Source organism: Anolis sagrei, chromosome X (genome assembly GCF_037176765.1).
Source record: "Anolis sagrei isolate rAnoSag1 chromosome X, rAnoSag1.mat, whole genome shotgun sequence".
Taxonomy (NCBI): domain Eukaryota; kingdom Metazoa; phylum Chordata; class Lepidosauria; order Squamata; family Dactyloidae; genus Anolis; species Anolis sagrei.
The window spans coordinates 19,900,957-19,915,517 of NC_090034.1; positions in this window are offsets into that span (position 1 = coordinate 19,900,957).

The window sequence follows — 14,561 nt, forward strand, 5'->3', positions numbered from 1 at the left end:
AACAAATCTTTCAGACCCCTTCTACACCAGCATTTAAAATCCAGATTATCTGAACAGGATTATATGGCAGTGTAGACTCGGATAATCCAGTTCAAAGCCGATAAAGTGAATTATCTGCTTTGATATACACAGAACATAGGATGCATTTGCTACAATGATAAAACAAAAGCATCTCAAGCCTTCTGAAATGAAAATTGATTCCTTTTGTTTCAGATTGGTATCAGAAGTCCCTTCTACACTGCTATATAATCCAGATTACCAATGCAGATAATCCACATGATCTGCTTTGAACTGGATTATATGAGTCTACACTGCCATATAATCCAGATCAAAACATATAATCTGAATTTTGTATGGCAGTGTAGACTCATATAATGGGGCCAGAATGACATTATCGTGTTTCCACATCTCATAGTTTAGATTTCTGAGGCCCCCATCTACACTGTCATATAAAATCCAGATTATCTGCTTCAAAGTGGGTTAAATGGCAGTGTGGGCTCAGATAACCCAGTACAAAGCAGATCATAGTCTGGGTTATATGGCAGTGTAGAAGGTACAATGTTGGGCCTTTCACACATCATGAATATGGCTCATCTTGAGCATCTGCACTGTAGAATTAATGCAGTTTGATACCACTTCAAGTGCTAGTGCCACAGAATCACAGGAGTTGTAGTTTGGCAAGGCACCAGCATTTTTTTGGCACAGAAGGCCTAGTAAAACAACAAATCCTAAACGGCTGAGGGGGAAAGGGAAGCGGCCTGAGGCTGTTAGGAATTGTGGGAGTTGAAGTCCAAAACACCTGGAGGGAAGGCCCAAATTTGCCTATGCCTGTCTTAGATTAAGGCCTACGACTACATTCCTGTATAATGTAACTTCAAATCCTATATAATATATTAACATTATTATATTACAATATCATTAGTACTAGATTGTATTACATTAAAACAATAATGACAGTCTTCTCAGACGGCTTCGCCCACCTTTCCCTCTTTTTTTTCAAATGGGCGGGAAAACAACACAGCTCTCAGTGCGCAGGCGCACTAAAGGCGCACGCTTTCCTTCGCTGAAATAACCAGCCCGGGAATAATAAAGCCAATGATCCAACTGCGCAGGCGCAACAAGTGCCAGGAGCTCTCATGTCCCTCTGGAAGAAAAAACGTCAATGTTCCAACTGCGCACGCGTTAAGGATAAGGCTAATTCCCGGATATCATCACACTCCTTGCCCCCTCCCGTTCCTTAAAGGGCCAGCACATATTGGAAGAAATTCATTTTTTGAGAAGGAAGTGAGCTCTCAGTGTCTTGTGACCATAGTTCTGCTTCTTCATTGGAAGGTATAACGATTAGAACTCAGAAGCAATCTTTCAGAGCTTGGAAAGCATTAAATGAAACAGCGGGCCATTAGCTGTGCCATTTCTGCAGTTCTGGGAGTCATATCCTGCAATGAAAAATTATTTTTCCAAGTCTTGCAGCCCAAGCTGCATTCATTCTTGCAGTGTAGATGCAACTGCATATACAAAGACAGCCTCTTTTTGCTGAAAAATGGAAGGGGATTATTTGACCCCTTCATCCAATTAGGGTAAATCTTTCTTTCTTTCCTTTTGCTAGACAAGTCTTTGGAAAAGAGAATCAAAGTCCTCCCATTGAGTCAAAAGAAGAAAAAGGGGCAGGGAAAAAAAAGGAAAAAAGATCAAATTGCCTGTATTTGAAATCTCACCCCTATTATCTCCTTTTGGCTTGAAAGCTTTCATTGCTTTTCAAGAAGGATGAGAAAAGCCTCATTCAAAAGAAGGAGGACAAGAACATAAAAAGAAAAGAAGAATAGATGGATTCCACACTGTCTCCTGTGCAACTTATCTTTGGGAGCATCTACACTAGAATCGATGCCGTTTTGGCATCACTTTCAACTGCCAACTGTTTTTGGGAACGAGTTAAACATGAGCCAACAATGTCATACAGCGGCAAAAAAAGCCAATGGGATTTTGGCCTGTATCACTAGGAGTCTAGTGTCTAGATTCAGAGAAGTTCATTCTACCATTCTATTCTGTCTTGGTTAGAAAACATCTGGAATATTGTGTCCAATTCTGGGCACCACAAATGAAGGGAGATGTTGACAAGCTAGAATGTGACCATAGGAGGGCGACAAAAATGATCAAGGGCTGGAGAACAAGCCCTATGAGGAGTGGCTTAAAGAGCTGGGCATGTTTAGTCTGAAGAAGAGAAGGCTGAGAGGAGACATGATGTTGTTCATTCGTTCAGTCATCTCCGACTCTTTGTGACCTCATGGACCAGCCCACGCCAGAGCTCCCTGTCGGCCGTCACCACCCCCGGCTCCTTCAAGGTCAGTCCAGTCACTTCAAGGATGCCATCCATCTATCTTGCCCTTGGTCGGCCCCTCTTCCTTTTACCTTCCACTTTCCCCAGCATAATTGTCTTCTCCAGGCTTTCCTGTCTCCTCATGATGTGGCCAAAGTACTTCAATTTTGTCTCTAGTATCCTTCCCTCCAATGAGCAGTCGGGCTTTATTTCCTGGAGGATGGACTGGTTGGATCTTCTCGCAGTCCAAGGCACTCTCAGAACTTTCCTCCAACACCACAGTTCAAAAGCATCGATCTTCCTTTGCTCAGCCTTCCCTAAGGTCCAGCTCTCACATCCGTAGGTGACTACAGGGAACACCATGGCTTTGACTAGGCGGATCTTTGTTGCCAGTCTGATGTCTCTACTCTTTACTATTTTATCGAGACTGGACATTGCTCTCCTCCCAAGAAGGAAGCATCTTTTGATTTCCTGGCCACAGTCTGCATCTGCAGTAATCTTTGCGCCTAGAAATACAAAGTTTGTCACGGCCTCCACATTTTCTCCCTCTATTTCCCAGTTGTCAATCATTCTTGTTGCCATAATCTTGGTTTTTTTGACGTTTAGCTGCAACCCGGCTTTTGCGCTTTCTTCTTTCACCTTGATTAGAAGGCTCCTCAGCTCCTCGCTTTCGGCCATCAGAGTGGTATCATCTGCATATCTGAGGTTGTTAATGTTTCTTCCAGCAATTTTCACCCCAGCTTTGCATTCCTCAAGCCACGCACATCCTCGCATGATGTGTTCTGCATACAAGTTAAAAAGGTTGGGTGAGAGGATGCAGCCTTGCCGTACGCCTTTCCCAATCTTGAACCAGTCTGTTGTTCCGTGGTCAGTTCTGACTGTTGCTACTTGGTCCTTGTACAGATTCCTCAGGAGAGAGACAAGGTGGCTTGGGATGCCCATCCCACCAAGAACTTGCCACAATTTATTATGATCCACACAGTCAAAGGCTTTAGAATAGTCAATGAAGCAGAAGTAGATGTTTTTCTGAAACTCCCTGCCTTTCTCCATTATCCAGCGGATATTGGCAATCTGGTCTCTCGTTCCTCTGCCTTTTCTAAACCCAGCTTGAACATCTGGCAACTCTCGCTCCATGTATTGCTGGAGTCTTCCTTGCAGGATCTTGAGCATTACCTTACTGGCATGAGAAATAAGGGCCACTGTACGGAGGTTTGAGCAGTCTTTCGCATTTCCCTTTTTTGGTATGGGGATATAAGTTGACTTTTTCCAGTCTGATGGCCATTCTTGTGTTTTCCATATTTGCTGGCATATGGCATGCATCACCTTGACAGCATCAAGGTGACAGATAAAGGAGACATGATGGCCATGTATAAATATGTGAGAGGAAGCCACAGGGAGGAGGGAGCAAGCTTGTTCTCTGCTGCCCTGGAGACTAGGACGTGGAACAATGACTTCAAACTACAAGAAAGGAGATTCCAACTTAACATTAGGAAGAACTTCCTGACTGTGAGGGCTGTTCAGCAGTGGAACTGTCGACCCTGGACTGTAGTGGAGGCTCCTTCTTTGGAGGCTTTTAAGAAGAGGCTGAATGGCCATCTGTCAGAGATGCCTTGAATGCGATTTTCCTGCTTGCCAGAGGGTTGGATTGGATGGCCCACGAGGTGGCTTCCAACTCTCTGATTCTCTGATTCTATGCCCTCCCTGACTCATTGCAACAGAGTCCAAGGAAGTACAGTTTTGCAAGCTCTTTATCATTCTCTGCTGTAAAGCCCTGGTGCTTCACCAAATTATAACTCCCTGAGTCCCAAAGCATTGCACCAGGGCAGTTAAAGTAGTTTCAAATGGCATACATTCAATAGTGAGTAGACTCTGCCATATAAAATCCAGATTTATCTGATTAGAACTCCTAATCCAGATCAAGGCAGATAATGTGGATTATCTGTTTTGATAATTTGGATTATATGGCAGTTTTGAAGGGGCCTCATATAATCCAATTGTAAGCAGATAATGTGGATTACCTGCTTTGATAATCTGGATTATATGGCAGTATAGAAGGGGCCTCCTATAATCCACTTTGAAGCAGATAATGTGGATTACCTGCTTTGATAGGGCCTCCTGGTGACATAGTAGGTTAAACCGCTGAGCTGTTGAACTTGCTAACCGAAAGGTTGGTGGCTCGAATCCGGGGTGTGAGGTGAGCTCCTGCTGTTAACTCCAGCTTCTGCCAACCTAGCAGTTTGAAAACATGCAAATCTGAGTAGATCAATAGGTATCGCTTCTACAGGAAGGTAATGGCGCTCCATGCTACATGACCTTGGAGGTGACCTTTCTGGGAGTTGTAGTTCACCCACAACCAGAGAAACTCTGACCTCCACCAATGATGGACCTGGACCAAACTTGGCACACAGAACTCCCATGACTGACTCAACCTACTGGAGGGGTTTGAAGGGACTGACTCACCCTAGTGGGAACTGGAGTTTACCCTGCAGCCAAAAACCATACTGAACCCCACCGAAGATGCATCTAGAGCAAACTTGCCCAACATAACAAACTTTAAGTGTTGATGGAGTTTCTTGGGGTTAACCTGGCATGATGTGAGTTGTAGTTCACCCACAACCTTATGCATTTTGAACAATTAAAAATGACTTTTTAAATAACCCAAGCAACGCCGGGTACCCAAGCTAGTAATAATAATAATTCCAAACAAGCCACAAAAATCAATGCCAAGAAACCGAACCCTGGGGCCGATATCTGATTTCTTTGTATATCCCTGCGGCTTTTAATTGTGTGGCTTTCGGAAGGGGAAAAAAGCCCTTTGCTGTGCTTCAAATATTTCCATTTATTGGTGCAAACTGGCGTTGTATTCACATTCTTGTTCCAAAATTAATTCTCCAAGATGCTCCTCCATCCAAAGCCGCCTCTAATAACGTTACAGTAGTGGAATTTATTTTGCATTTCCTTGGCTCTTTTTCCGTGGAATGCCATGCCTCCCTAATGCGGAGATAAAAGAAAGCAACCCAATGGGGGAGGGAAAAAAGCCATCCATATCATTGGAATTGACAGACGGTGGAGCTTCAAGCTGGGGGAAAAAACACTCTTTCCTTTTTGGGATGGGTATTTCATTACTTTGTGCCAAGCTTTGATCGGGGGACCGTTGAGTCTTTGGGGAGAGGGTTTGGCAAGAAAAGCTAGGAATTTAACCACTGAGAGCACCATGTTTCGTATTGGAGGGTGGCGCCCTGTTGCATGACTTTGGCATTTTTTGTCTTCCTCTCCACATAGTTTGCCTTTCCTTTTGAAAAGGTGGAAAGAAAGAAGAAAAGGTTGCAGGCCTTTCGGGAAGAATGGCATTTTGAGCAAAAATTTGTGTGGTTGACTCTACATGGCTTAAAAGTCTCAGATGGCTGAATTTATTAATTTATTTTAATCCCAGCTTTCTCCCAATATAAGGACACTCAAGGCGGCTCATCATCAACAACAACTTCTTCTCCTTCTCCTTCTCCTTCTCCTTCTTTGGGTTGCTGTGAGTTTCCCAGAATATGTATGGCCATGTTCCAGAAGCATTCTCTCTTGACGTTTCGCCCACATCTATGGCAGGCATCCTCAGAGGTTGTGAGGTCTGTTGGAAACTAGGCAAGTGAGGCTTTTATATCTGTGGAATGTCCAGGGTGGGAGAAAGAACTCTTTTCTGCCTGAGACAAGTGTGAATGTTGCAATTGGCCAGCTTGATTATCATTGAATTAGCATTCCCCCAGGCAGGAAGCAGCCAGGCTTTGAAGCTGCAAGGCCATTCAGTACTTATCAAGCTGGTCAGTTGCAACATTCACATTTGCCTCATACAGACAAGAGTTTTTTCTCCCACCATGGACATTCCACAGGTATATAAACCCCACCTTCTTTATTTGCAGCAGACCCCTCAACCTCTGGGAATGCCTGCCATAGATGTGGGCAAAACGTCAGGAGAGAATGCTTTTGGAACATGGTCATGCAGCCCTGAAAACTCACAGCAACCCAGTGATTCCGGCCATGAAAGCCTTTGACAACACATCATCTTTATTTTTATCCCATCTCTTGCCTGACTTAGGGATTCAGGGCTGCTAACAACAACTATCATTATTTATTGTTGTTATTTACTTTATTTCATTCCACCTTTCTCCCATTATAGTGACTCAAGGCAGCTAAGCATTGTTGTTTACTTTATTTTTATCCCATTTTTTCCTCACTTAGGGATTTAAGGCTGCTAACAACAAATATAATTATTTGTTGTTATTTATTTAAGGCCCCCTGATGGCACAGTGGGTTAAACCACTGAGCTGCTGAATTTGCTGACTGAAAGGTTGGCGGTTTGAATCCGGGGATTGGGGTGAGCTTCCGCTGTTAGGCCCAGCTTCTGACAACCTAGCAGTTCAACAACATGCAAATGTGAGTAGATCAATAGGTACCACTTTGGTGGGAAGGCAACTGGGCTCTATGCAGTCATGCTGGCCACATGACCTTGGAGGCATCTATGGACAACGCCAGCTCTTTGGCTTAGAAATGGAGATGCGCACCTCCCCCCATTGTTGGACACTAGACTTAAATGTCAGGGGAAAACCTTTATCTTTTTATGTTACAAAATTTAAAAAAGAAATCTGTTTCTGGTTTGAAAGTGTTATTTCCTGTTTAAATGTGCGGCCCTCCCTTTGAAAGTCCTTGTTCTACTCCAGAAACTTCATTTTTGGGGCATAAACTAATGGTTTGAGACTCAATGAGCAAAATGTGCTGCAGGAAGTCCATCCTGCGAATACAAAGTTTCTGCAATTTGATAAACTTTCTCCATGTTTTTATGATAGAACCAATTAGGAAATGACATTTATAACCCAGGAACAAAAATCGTGTTGTATAGTGTAATTAGGCCACTCAAAAGGGAAGCTGAAGTTTCTATGCACTTATACTTTTATAGATAACCAGATATATAGAGATAGATGATAGAGAGATAGAGAGATAGATAGATAGATAGATAGATAGATAGATAAATAGATAAGGAACCCTATATTTCAAGATCTGCAAGTGGCGATTGTGGAGTGTGCAAACAGTTCTGCTCCAATATATGTAATTCTCTGGACAAACCAAACTTTTGTCACTGTCTTTAGAGTTGTAGAAAGGAGAGAGGAACCAAAGGAAGGATTTCCAAAAGGCCTTCTTTCAAAGATATCAGTGTCTCCTCTTGGATTATGTCAAGGCTGTATTCGTCAACTTGGGAAATTTCCAATAGAGACCAGGGAATGTGCCATGCAAAGGCACATTCGTTGTCTCTTTCTCACCCGAAATAAAGAAATGCATCCGCCCTGTTTCCAAGGGGAAGCACATTTGGGGTTGGGAGTCACATAGAGAGCCCAGGGGATTTTGCAATGTGCCTCTTCAAAGCCCAAGGAGGCCGTGCCAGAATGCTTTCAAAAGTACCGGACAGCGGGGAGGCATGTTTTGAATAAAGGGAACATCCGTGAACCAAATGGCGAGACAGTGTTCTGCACTTGAAAGGCTCCAATGTACAGAGAGCATAAGAGAGGGGTGGGGGCTCACGAAGAGGATGACACACAGATCCCGAAATGGTATCAATATAACAGTTGAAATAATGTACCAGTAAGGCCTTTTTGTGGACCACCATGAGAATTTCGGGGGGGGGGGGGCTGAAGCCCCTGAAGCCCCCCCCCCCAGCTACATGCCTGAGCCTACCCCTTATAAGAGTTTCATACAATATAAATAACATATAACATTATATAGTGATTAAACCTCTCCGGGAGGTTGTTCAATGGAGGCTGGATGGCCATCTGTTGGGAATTCTTTACTGTGTCTTCCTGCCTGGCTGAAGAGGGCTGGACTTGATGTCCTTTGGGGGCCTTTTCCAGTGGAGTCTTCTTCTCTGGAGTTTTTGAACTGAGCCTGAATGGCACAACACTATGTCCTCTTCCAGCCACAGGGTCCTGTAGAATGGGCTATGGTAGCAGAACGGGTTAAATCACTTTTGGGGGGGGGGGGGCTTTTTTAAAAAAATTATGATTTATTGTTTTATCGCACTCCCGCCCTCTCCTCCTTGTGCATGCAATTTATACAGCAAACTACAGTAGTTACATTTGAAATACCAATCTCAGTCTTAATTTTTCTACTCCACATCTTAGCACATTCTGTAAATAATTCCTAACTGGTTCCCACATCCCCTTAGTTATTGTAACCTTTTCAATTTTATCTATATTATTCCATTTGCAATTTGTTATTTCCACATTTAACATATTAACTATATGTTAATTATCAATTAGTCAATGTCCATTTTGTCTTATCTTTCCAACCCCTCCCCAAAACAATTTGTGCACACACTATTAATTTGTCAACCAACACAGAGCCAGAAATGAGCACAACCCCTGAGAGCCGGAAGGGAAAGCCTTGACCTTTATCTGTGTTTCATTGCTTCTAGGCCTTGCCTTTTGTGTTTGTGTATGCTGGAATCTGCCCTGAGTACGGATTCCAGCATACACAAGAGATAGGGTGGAATACAAATAAAGTGTTGTTGTTTTTGTTGTTATAAAATTGCACTGGAGGACCAGAAAACTTTTCTAGCATCTCTAGATCCTCCAGTACAATCCTACGGGCAATTTCCAATGGAGATATATAATCGAATCATGCTGGAGGACTTATTAAATGCCTGGAGAAATTATATTTCCGAAATTGTAGGTACTGCTCCCAGAGATTGTATTATGAATTTGGGACACAAATTGTATGAATAGTTGTTTTGTTTTTTGTTTTTTTTGCATGAAACCAAAGAGTGGGATTTTTTGTTTTTGTTTTTGTTTTTGTTTTTGTTTTTTGTGCAAATAGAATTTGAACTCAGTTCAAATGAGAAAACAATCATTGCACACATGCCCAGAAACTCTTGTAATCTCCGCCATATGGGAGAAAACTTTGGGAAATGATTTGCTCTTGCATACGAGAACGAAACAAGCGGAGATTTACATCCAGATAAAGAAAGGAAAACAATTACGGTGACATTAACATACTAGAGGAGGAGAAAATCTGAGGCATGAAAGTAATTTTGCAAAGGATTAGATGGTATTGATTGTGTTTTGGAACTGTACATTTCACGATGATGCATTCCCTCATTTTTCATTTACCTTGATTTGAAATCCATTCCCTTCTGGCACTCCAAGCAGGGAGAGACCATTATTCTTTAGGAAAGACTAGTCATATTGCCCACATGCATATTTAGGACCCTGCGTACATGTGTTTGCATATTAATAATGGATGCGGGTATATATTTCTCTCTATATAAATCCCATTCTGGGGACCTAGAGATTGCTTTCTTCTGGAACATTGTAGTGCCAGTACCCATCTAAATCCCATTGATTGACCTGAATGAACAGATCCACTGGATCAATTGGATTACAATCCCTCCTCCATAATCACAGATTCTGTTTTTGCAAAAATCTAGATTCAACTGAGAAAGGGAAGTTCTAGACCTCATCTGGAATCCTGGGTCCAGTGCTGGATATCTGAATTCGAAAAAGGACATTGACAAGCTGGAACGTAACTTGGAGGAACTTTTGTGGAATTTGGTTCATTGATATTGCCTTTGTAGGAACTTGGAGGAATGGTAATCATGGTGGTTAATTTAATGTAAATCAAGCTGGCCAATTGCAACATTCACACTTGCTTCAAGCAGACAAGAGTTATTTCCCCCACCCTGGACATTCCACAAGTATATATACCTCATTTACCTAGTTTCCAACAGATCTCACAACCTCTGAGGATGCCTGCATAGATGTGGGTGAAACATCAAGAGAGAAGGCTTCTGGAACATGGCCATACAGTTCGGAAAACTCACAGCAACCCAGTAATTCTGGCCATGAAAGCCTTCAATAACACAACTTGGAGGAAGTTTATAGGAAGAACTTTGGCTCATATTTATGGCTTTGGAGGAACTTGGGAGGATCATGGTTCATGCCTATAGCCTTTGTAGAACCTTGGTTCATATTTATGACCTTTAAAGGATCTTGGAGGAACTTTGTAGGAGCTTTGTTCACGGTCTTTGGAAAAACTTGGAAATAAGATTTGAGGAACTTGGTTCATTTGTATGATCTTTGGGGGAACTTGGAGGAATTTTGGAAGAACTTGGTTCATGTCTATGACCGTTGGAGGAACTTGGAGAAACTTTTAAGGACATTTGTTCTTCAATGGTCTTTGGAGGAAATTGAAAGGAATGTAGTTTGTGTGTATAGCCTTTGGAGGACCTTGGAGGAACACCCGTTGTTTTCCAATGGTCTTTGGAGGAAACTGGGAGGATTTTTGAGGAACTCTGTGTTTTGGAGGAACTTGATTCATGTAGATGGGCTTTGAATGAATCTGAATGCAGAGAACTAGCCCCAGATCTGGAAGTGAGGGGTGACAGAAACCAGAAGTGGCTTTTAATCCACTTGTTTTGGCTTTTCCTACAGCTCTAGGAGTAGCAATGCAGTTTTTCTTGTATCAGAACAAGTTTATTTGGGGGGGGGGGGGGGGGGAGGGAACGAGTCTTTGGATTGATGAGCCCCCCCAAAGTCCTTGAGGCCCCATGAAGGCTAACTCTGGTCTATATAAGAGTGTATTTTCCAATAAAACGATAAATAAACGAGTCTAATTTTTTTGATGTAGTGCCCTTCTGCCATTTGAAACTGCCTGCTCATCAATATGGGATTACTGGTGTTTATCGCCAGCTATTGATCCTTCTTGGCCCTTCTCTCTTGTCCAGCATTACAACGTTGTGTTGCACATTAGCTGCCTCTCTCTTGCCTTGGTGGCAAATGTCACCACGTCAATCTTACAAAGAGGGAAGATGGGAGGGGGCCAATGATACAGTCAGAAGCAAGATTAAAACACGGTCTGGTCAATCGGTTTATTGATTCTCTCCCTTCTGGCAGCTGCTGATGTTTCTTATGGAGCCGCATGAAAATATATGGCCATGTCTCGGGTGTATGATTGCATCGTAAATGCTAAACTCAACACTGACATGGGGTGCATCTCTACTGTAGAACAAATGCAGATTGACTGTCATGGCTTCATGTGTTGGCATCCTGAGAGGTGTTGTTTTGCAAGGCCTTCTCAGCCTCGGTGATCCCCAAGAGCTTTGAAAATCCAAATTATCCAAAGATTTATTTTAGAAGGCCACAGACTTTCGTAACTTTTTTCCACACTGACCTCAAAATAAGGCCATGTTTGTCCAATAACATTCTGGGATTTGCAGTTTACGGAGACGGGTTTTATAACCCTAATTAAGGGAGCTCTAGTTCCTCCCCAAAGTTGGCATTTACAGTGGAATCATAATGCTATCACTGTGAAAGAGTTGTATTTTGTTTTCAATCACTAGCAGTCCTAAAGTACATCTACATCTAAACTTCTTCTCCTTCTCCTTCTCCTTCTACAGTATAGAATGAATGCAGTTTGACACCTCTTGAACTGCCATGGCTCAATATGATGAAACCCTGGGAATTGTAGTTTTTCAAGGTATTTTGCCTTCTCTGCCAAAGAGTGCTGTGATACACCAAACTACAACTCTTAGGATTCCATTGCATTGAGCCATAGCAGTACAAGCAGTGTCAAACTGGATTAATTCCACAGTGCAGATACCCAAAGTTGGTAGCTGCTTTACAGGTTGGACAATTGGAATATGGAAGCCATTTGAAATATTCTGGATTTCATTTCAGTTAGGATTGGACATGCATTTATTGAAAAGGAAAAACCTCCAGGCAAAAATTGGCCAACGTATCCATCCAGATCCAGAGCTTTGAGTCTTTCACCCTGAAAAATCTGATCCACTGAAATGTAATTTGGCTGAAGTCATACCTCCCGTGTTTGTGGTGCAACTTTTGCCTTTGGGGTCTGGAGAACGGTTTGCAAACGATATGGCAAAACTGAGATGCAAACCAGATCTCACGGACCCCGGGGCCCAAAGAAGCATATGGATGTGTGTAAGGCAGCAAGGGCCTGATGAAAGAGCCGGAGCATCGCTGCAGCAAAGCGTTGCTCTTAAACCATTCCAACATGGGCCAGCAATGCTAACCAGCTGGGAATGGATTCCAGCATTGGTAATTAAAGGCCGACTCTTCCCCCACCAGGATCCCTTTTTCCTCTTAACCAGAACATCCTTGCAGAAATCCCTCCGTTGGGCTTCCCCGCCCCCTCCTCTTCTTCCCCATCTGTCCCCAACATGTTGTGGAAGAACGTACTGAGACTTGGCTGTCCTGCCAATGTTTCAATCATTTAGAGGAGGACACAATAGCCTTGGGTTCACCTCCCTCTTCCGTCCCTTGCAATCTGGAGGTCTCCTAGTATGGTGGACTACACCCCCCATTACCCCAACTCACAAATAGGCCATGCACAGTGAGGAGCAATGGGTGTTGCAGTCCAGTACAGGAGCTCTGGTAGCTGTTGTGGCTAATAGCTTCCACAGCAAAGAGGAGATTGTGAATCCAATCTGGATTTTAATACAAACTATAATCCATGCGCTCAAATAAGACTACTGGCTCAAGAAGTTTTGGTGGGAGGATTTGCTGTCTTTTTCCAAAAAGGAAGAGAAGGATAGGCGGAGAGATCTTCAGCCTTCTCTGCCAAATATATGTTTTCTGATGGTCTTTGGCGATCCCTCTGACACCCCCTCATGAACCCCCCAGGGTCCCAACCCCCAGGTTGAGAAATGCTGAGATAGACCAATGGTGCTGGATTGGCAATTCCTTTATAATTTGGACTATAGTATAAAATTCCTAAGAAGAGAAACAAACAAACAAACAAACAATGAGCAAATATTGGAGATATATGACACTAAAAACTACATAACTACACACTGTCTACTATTGCAGTACTAATATTTTTTTCCCTTCTTGAATAAAAATAGCTTACAAAAATAAGGAAGTCATTTTAAATAGTTCTGGATAGATGCTCTCCTCCCATATCCTTTCCATTAAACACAGTGGTGCACACCAGCACTGGAACTGTGTTGTATTCCCCCTCCACCAGTGGCTGAAACCACACAGTCTGTAGGTATAAAATTAATAGGAGGTTTTGGATACATAGCAAAGAAATGATGGCAAGAGTTACACAATGGCCTTAGCCTTATAGCTTTGTTCCCCTAAAAGCAGATCTATCAGATTAATTGCTCAATGCGTATGGTATTGGACAATGATCCCATTGACTCAGAGGATCTATCCCATTTGGGACTAGTAATTGAACTCATGTGTTTATACCTTAAGAAAAAAGAGTCAATTGCTATAACATGGATTCTTTCCTATACGTTTTCTCTGCATGCCATTATCGCTGCTTCGGGATCTCCTGCGCCACACTTTTCAGTCCCAAGAGCAAGTGCAACAAAGCAGAAGAGCATTAAAGTGGTCAATAAACAGATATCCCACAAAGAGGTTGCAGGCTTCACTCTCTTGTACCAGGACAGAAAGGGCTCCTTTGAAAAGCTTCTCGATCCAAAAAAAGGGCGGTGGGCTTGGGACCACAATGGGTAGACAGGGGTCTTCCACCAATGCTGACCCCATTGTGCCCAACACCTTCCCCTCCCCTCCATGCCGCCGATGGCCTTTGCTGCATTTCAGATCATGATAGCAGATGGCCCACGGAATAATAAATTAGGCCCCATTGTTGGCCTGGAAGATCATGTCAAACGGTGAAGGCGAGAATGGAAATGCAGGAGGGTGGTTGAACCACATTTGCAAGGCAGGCATGACTTTGGCTCTATTGGAAAACATGCAACACCAGTAGCCCCAGTCCATAGGCTAATGAGTATCCCATTACATCCTATTTATCGGAGCATCAAGAAGAGGCCATTGGGTCTCATCTGCTGGCCCCGTTCTCGCTGAAGATGGTTCCATGCGATAGCGGTCACTGGGGCTTAACTCCATGTATTTTGACTTGATGGGCTTGGAAGGAACCCACAGACATATGGCTGTTATTATCATTGCAACCTTTTCCCCAGGCCTGGGCATCCACTCCCTCCATCTCCTTTCCAATATGGCATGAGTTTAATCTCTGTTGGGAGATTGCACCGCAATTCGAACCAGCAGGCCAGCTGTGGAAATGGCGGGTGCTCCCTTTCGCTCTCTTCCTTCTGGTTTTCCTTAGCCCAGGGCCTGCGTCAGATTCCTGAAATATCTTTGAATGCCACAGCCCCAAGAATGAAACCACCCCTCTTTTCCTTCATCTCTGGGAATGGTTGCACTATTATGGGTACCCTTGTTGT